The following is a 7418-nucleotide window of genomic DNA, read 5'->3' on the forward strand; positions in this document are numbered from 1 at the left end:
TGCGCCTGCGCGGCAGAAGCAAGCGCAGCCCCGCCCCCACCTGGTACCCGAGCGCCCTCTGCCGACCACCCGCGGGATTCGGGGTCCTACTGGGTGCGGGCTTCCTGATCCGACCCCGCCCAGTTGGCTAGACCCACAGCCTGCTTTCCCTTGTCTTCCTTACTATCCTGGATTCAAGCTCTGATAGCAAGCTCTTCATCATATTCCCACTAATGGATAGAACATTAGGGGTGTTCAAGATCTGTGTAAAGTCTTCTTGAAGGACGTGTCCTTCCTGTTGTTATGTTGATGACAGGAATTATGTTTGGGAGTCTTCATTTTGAGTCACTTCATCAAATTACAGTCCCACAACACCTGTCAGAAGAATACATATGACAGTAATAGGCATGCTTCCTTTCAGACTCAGCTATAATTATAATCGAGGGAAAGAATGCAGAATCTTAACTTACAGCTACTGCCAGGATCAGTCTTTGAAAATGAAATAATGCTGTTTCATTAAACGGGTTCTCCCCACTCGAGGGTGTTTAAAGTTAGAAAGCTTCTCTGAATTGATTTAAATACAAGTTTTATATCCTGAAAGAAATAAAGATAGGTCTTTTTCATAAGGCAAACGCCCTGTTCAGCGAAGCTTCAAGCTTCTCTGGGCTGCTGTCTGAAAGGCAGCAAGGTACTGGTGGATAGCATTGGCTTCTCTTCATCTCTCTTCTCTGGGGCTTTAAAAATCTACCTGTAATGAAAAGCCCGATTTCCTTACACATGCTCCTCGAGTAGTGGTTTTAACAAGACAGTTGCTTACAATGTCTTTTTTCTCCATTTTTAAAATGAAAACATTGCTGTCTTGCAGCACTCAGAGATCTATTTTTTTTTTCCTCTTAGGAAGCAGGGGCTATTTCTTAACGGAGCTTTTTCCCTTCTCTGATTCTTCTTCAGCTCTCTAGAACCCCTCCGTCTGCCCCCACACACAGACAAAAGCGCCCCTTCCTCCTCTTTAGCTAACACACTACCCTGTCTTCAAGTCCGTGTGGGAGGATTCTTTCCCCGGAATACCCGAATAATTACCTTCATTTATTTTCAATATGTAGAGTTGGACCAACTATATCTGAAAGATCCAGTTGCACCCTCATAAATCAGCCTTCTTATTTACCCATGCATAATCACGGCATGTCATTAGTGCACAACTAATCAATAAATCATTATGCTTTTAGAGCCCTTACTAGGAGCAACCTGCCGGGACACCAATCCACTCTCTCATACAACATTAAGATCCTTTCATATTTTTAAGAAATTTCAGTCTGTTCTCTCAGTCCCCCTCTTTTGTTCCTAGATCTCGATGTTCCTGTTTCAGAAGCCTGATTCTAATACCTAGATCATAAAATATTCAAGAAGCAAGCTGTTAGCTTTACCTCCGAAAGGTCCCACCTTCCCACCTCTTGTGTTACTTCTGTCTTTACAGAGATACAACATTTATCTTTCTCAAAAACTCTTTGTCGACAGCTAGGCAGCACAAAAGAAGAACAGAAATTATTTTATTTTCTTTTATTTTGCCTGAAGGGGAGATGTGAACAGCAGCTCCCTTTCTTTTACTAAGTCACAGTGAGAACTTGGATTTAAGAATAACCCAAGCCTGGTGTGGAAGTGCACATCTCTAATCCCAATACTCCTGGAACGAATCCATGAGTTCCAGGACAGCCAGGGTTGTTATACAGAGAAACATGGCTATTTTGTCTCATAGAAACAAAAACAAAAGAAAGGAAGGAAGGAAGGAAGGAAGGAAGGAAGGAAGGAAGGAAGGAAGAAAGAAAGAAAGAAAGAAAGAAAGAAAAATTGAAAACAAAAAAGAATAAGAAAATAGTGATTCTTTTTTAACTTGACAGGAACTTTAGATTTCTTTTCACTTCAGTAGTAAAACTAAAAAATTCTTACCAATCCACACATTCACTGAAATGGTACCAGGTATGTAATCTAATGAAAATCCACTCATTCTTTTTCTGTCGTTTTCTTCTATGCTGAAATTTCAGCAGCTGGGAGCCCTTGTGACAGGCTGTATGGTATTTACGGGTCAATGGAAATTTTCTTTTTTTTTTTAATTTATTTATTTATTTATTTTTCTTAATTTGAAGTAGAAAGATCCACTTTTTATTTATTTATTTATTTATTATATGTAAGTACGCTGTAGCTGTCTTCAGACACCAGAATAGGGTGTCAGATCTCTTTGCGGATGGTTGTGAGCCACCATGTGGATGCTGGGATTTGAACTCATGACCTTTGGAAGAGCAGTCGATGCTCTTACCCGCTAACCCATCTCTCCAGCCCCGGAAATTTTCTTTTAAATATGGAACTATTCATGAATTTGCGTGTCACCCTCGTACAGGGGCCATGACGATCTTCTCTGTATCGTTCCAAATTTAGTGTACGTGCCTCCATGCCTCTGAAGCAAGCACCGGTCAATGGAATTTTAAAGACCTTTTGCTTAAGAAATTTATCACTGTGTGGGTTGGCTGTGCAGGCCGGGCAGTGGTGGCGCACGCCTTTAATCACAGCACTTGGGAGGCAGAGGCAGGCGGATTTCTGAGTTCAAGGCCAGCCTGGTCTACAGAGTGAGTTCCGGGACAGCCAAGGCTACACAGAGAAACCCTGTCTTGAAAAACCAACCCCCCCCCAAAAAAAAGAAAAGAAAAGAAAGGAAGGAAGGAAGGAAGGAAGAAAGAAAGAAAGAAAGAAAGAAAGAAAGAAAGAAAGAAAGAAAGAAAGAGAAAGAAAGAAAGAAAGAAAGAAAGAAAGAAAGAAAGAAAGAAAGAAAGAAAGAAAGAAAGAAAGAAAGAAAGAAAGAAAGAAAGAAAGAAAGAGTTGGCTGTGTGGGAGATGCCTCCTCACTGGGGAATCTACTAGGAACTATAAGGCCATGTTCTCTTGGTTTCTGAACTCGTGTCTTGTAGCCCGATGGTGGCAGCTCTGGAACCACTCTATAGAGAAAGAGGCAAGAAATTCTGATGCTTTCAGTTTAAATAGACCTCCAGGTTTTAAAAATTACATGTATTTGCTCATTGTGTGTGTGTGTGTGTGTGTGTGTGTGTGTGTGTGTGTGTGCGTGCATGCGCGCGCGCAGCTCAAAGGAAAAAATCTTGAGGGAGTTGGTTCTCTTCCACCATGTGGGTCCAGGAAAATGAACTCAGGCCAGCAGGCTTGACAGCAAGCGCCTGTACTTCCCACTGAGCCAGCTCCCCAGCCCCATCTCCACATTTCAAAGAGAAATGATGCATTTGCATGCTTTGGTTATATCAGGTTATTGTCTCAAATGTTGACCATGTAAATAATTCAAATTAATTCATAAATATACAATGGCTGTAATAAGCATGATAAAATACTTTGAAGAAAATACTTAGGCCCTTGGCCCTACCCTAGCTCTCAGTCCTCCCTGGCTCCAATTTCTCTGAGTATACAGGATGAGCACTACCTTGATGTTCCCTTCTATTCAAAGTATGCAAAGTTGCTATTTACCAGTTTGCAATTTGCATGACTCAGATTCTGCCAGAACACAGGGAGAGGGCCACAAAGTGACAGGTGAATGTGCCCAAAGAGATCACAAGGCAAAAATGGGGGGAAAATTCCACATACAGATCTTTGCCACCCTGGGGTGTTGCAAAACATAGCCCTCGCTGACTACTAGAGAGGGTTGTTAATAAGACAATGAAAATATCGGTGTAAAAGGTTATGTGAGATCTCAGGCATCGAGTGTCTTTTCTTCTGTAATTGCTGGGTAGGGGATGGGGATGAATAGGGACTCAAGGGTTTTATAAAAAGGAGTCTGAGGGGAGAGGCAGAGCAGGACTAGTCACAGCACGTGTGCTACAGGACGGAGTCTAGTCTTCCAGGACTTTAGTCTTGTGTTGCTTTCTGCAGCACAATGAATTTAGCCCATCTGGCTGGTGTGTCCTCTAGTTATTTATTGATCGTGGCGTCATGTGAAGCCACATTTGTCTGACTTTTTTCTTTTTTAGAATACATCTCATGACTTAAGACTGTAAACAACATTTATGCTAATAACCACAATTTTTGTGCGAATTACCTTTGGAATGGATTTTTTTTTCCCCATGAAAAGGAGTGTGGCCAGGCGTGGTGATTCATGCGCCTAATGCCTGCCAGCGCTAGGGGGCGCTGAAACAGAATTCTGAGTTTGAGACAAGCATGAATATATAACAACTACTGAAGAAGAGGAAGAGGAAGAGGAGGGGAGAGGAGGAAAAGGAGAAAGAGAAGAAGGAGGAGGAAGAGGTAGGAAGGAGATGGGAGAAGAGGAGGGGGAACAAAGGGGAGAGAAAGAGAGGAAAACAAATGCTTGCGGGCGAGTGCTTGCCAATCTTACAAAGCGCTGGATGTGCTTGCGAATGGCTTCCTTTTCTTTTTCTTTCTTTCTTTTTATTACTCTTTGTCTTTTGATCTTGTTTTAATGCAAGTTCTACTTTTAAATGATCAGGTTCAAATTGTAGTTCTGTTTCTACTAGTGACATATACAGAATCTTAAGATGGTCAAAGATTCCCAGCACTCGAGGCAAAAGCAGGGTGAATTTCTGAGTTTGAGGACAGCCTGAGTTCCAGGACAACCAGAGCTACACAGAGAAACCCTATCTCAGAAAAACTAAAATAATAATGGTAATGATAATGATAATAATAATAATAGACCACAGATAAGAATTTAATACCAAAAGCTTGGAGAGATAACTCAGCAGTTAAGAGCACTAGCTGTTCTTCCAAAGGACCGAGGTTCAATTCCCAGCACCCACATGGCAACTCGCAACTGTTTGTAACTCCAGTTCTAGGGGACTGGACACCTTCACCCAGACATACATGCAGTGCGAACACCAATGCACATAAAACATAAAAATAAATGAATCATTAACAAGGGAAAAAAGAATCCAATGCCACTGAAATGGAGGAAATAATTATTAACTAGAATTAGTTGGAGAAAACCAAGAAGAGTGACAGGAAAGAAGAGGGATGAGAAGAAACTAGAGGAGGGGAGGAGGGGAGGAGGAGGGGGAGGAGGGGAGGAGGAGGGGGAGGAGGGGGAGGAAGGGGAGGAGAGGGAGGAGGGGGAGGAGGGGGAGGAGGGGGGAGGAGGGGGAGGAGGGGAGGAGGGGAGGAGGGGAGGAGGGGGAGGAGGGGGAGGAGGGGGAGGAGGAGGGATTTGACCTCGTGGTGGATACTGTTCCAAAGAGAAAGGGCTGGTCAAGGGAAGCCGCCAAGGGGAAAGAGAGAGGTGGACATTAGTGAGGGGAAACCGTTCTTTGGTATAAGACAGGAAATAGGGTGTTCTGGTCAATCAAGTATGTCGTTAATAGTTAACTGTCCACTCTGGCAAGCACATGCTGATACCCTTCCCAGGGCAAACCATCCTTAAGCCCCAAGTCACTAAAGAGGCGAGCATCCCTTTCCTGTGGGTTCTCTCCTCTCCCCTGCCCCAGCCTCCTTCCCCCACAGCTTGCTGTTTGAGACAGGTCAACTCTTGTCTTTGTCCTGTGATAGATCCCCTTAGACTTCTCTGAGCACAGAGGTTCTCCAGACTGCATCCTACAAAGCCTTGTAGGGTTTGGATTCCAAAGTTTCGCTTCCTGTCCCCAAGTCTTTACCGTAGCCCTGTGATACTTTCAAATATACTCTGTCCCTTCTGACGCTCTTCTTTAGATCCCAAGTACATCCTCCTCCACTTCCCTGACATCCACACTCCTACACTGAAGCAGAGACATGCTATCAGACGCTAAGCAGCCTGTCCTGTCTCCGTGGCAGGCATCAGTTTAAAATCCCCAGAAGACACTGAAACAAGAATTTGAGAGCACATGGTTTATCTGGACAAGTGTCCAGTAAAGGATTGGGGGACAAGAGGCAAGCGGTCCACACAGGCCCTGCCAAGCAAGCTGGCACCACATCAGACTTCCCTGGAAGGCTCCCTCTGGGAGCCAATGTAGTTGGTGCTCTGGGGTACTTAGAGGGCCATTCCTTTTCCTTATTGGTTAAATGATGCTGTCAGGGGCACTGACTCCCTGGTAGGGCTTAGTCCGCCAGGATGTTTGGAGCAGTGGGAAAGCAGAAGGTAAGGTTCAGAGGTTAGGGGCAAGCCACTGACCTTTGTCTGCTGGTCAAAAATAGTCTTAAGTGTACAGATGTAAATATGTACATTTACATTTAGTGCATGCATGTATATATGAATGTGTGTTTGTGTGATGCTACGGAGGCATATCCATCTCCCCACTGCAGTTCCAGGAGAACAGCTGAGCAGCAGGGTCCCAGCCAGTGTCGTGCGACAGTAGAAGCTCCCTCCCCACACCCTTAGCCCTCTGTCTCACTCTAGACTGAATCTATCATCCTCCTCCAATCTGCCCCCAAGCAGATTAATGTTGAGAAAATTACACAACAGAGCTGATGGGTCTGACTTTACATGCATCCTGGATACTTCCTGGGAAGAAAATGACTGCTCTTCAGAGCTCCCACACTCCACCTCCACCCTGACTCTCAGCTAACTGCCCGAGGGAAAGGTCAGGGCCACCAGATGAGAACACCCCCTCAGAGCTCTCAGCCTCTCTCCTTTCCCGTTACAACGAGACACAGCTGCCCCCGTGCCGTCGACAGCTCATCGGCCCGTGGGCCTCCTGGCTCTCTCCCTTGAGAGTTGTTAAAAGTCTCTGCTGCTAGTTACTTCTGCTTCAGCCCTAATTAATCTCCGCTTCTCCACTTGCTCATTCTGAGAAACATACTGAAGAGGTCTAGAGCTTTGCCTCTCAAAAGGTGATTTGTGGACCCTCGGTCTGAGCCTCTCGCCTGGGAGCCTGTTAGAAATTCGGAATCTTCATTCAGAGGGCAGAATCAGAATCCACATTTTAACAAGATCCCAGGATGGTTCCCAGCTATGTGAAGGTTCGATAAGCATCAAGCCAAGTGAGCCAAATGTCACACGCTCCCCTTGTCCTCTGTCCCCACCATACAGATGCCCTTTTTTTTTTTTTTTAGATTTATTTATTTATTATATGTAAGTACACTGTAGCTGTTTTCAGACACCGGAAGAGGGCGTCAGATCTCTTTTTGGGTGGTTGTGAGCCACCATGTGGTTGCTGGGATTTTGAAGAGCAGTCGGTGCTCTTACCCACTGAGCCATCTCTCCAGCCCCAGATGCCTTTCTTTATTCTCCACTGGGCACTGGAGAGATGGCTCAGTGATTAAGAGCACTTGCTGTTCTTACAGAGGACCAGGGATCAGTACCCAGAACCCACTTTGGGCAGCTTACAACTGCCTGTAAGTCCTGCACCCGGGGAGCCAAATGCCCTCTTCTGGCCTTCATGAGCAAATGTACTCTCAAGCACATACGCCAACACAGATGCATATACATACAAATAATTAAAAATAAAAATAAAATCTTTAGAAAAATA

At 44.7% G+C, this 7418-nt stretch overlaps 1 pseudogene; it reads right to left on the reverse strand.

The window, feature by feature from the left end:
* Window positions 1–2326: 2326 nt before the first annotated feature.
* LOC127695630 (uncharacterized) lies at window positions 2327–2441 on the reverse strand (annotated as a pseudogene).
* Between the last annotated feature and the right edge of the window lie 4977 nt (window positions 2442–7418).

This window comes from Apodemus sylvaticus, chromosome 10 (assembly GCF_947179515.1).
Source record: "Apodemus sylvaticus chromosome 10, mApoSyl1.1, whole genome shotgun sequence".
NCBI lineage: Eukaryota > Metazoa > Chordata > Mammalia > Rodentia > Muridae > Apodemus > Apodemus sylvaticus.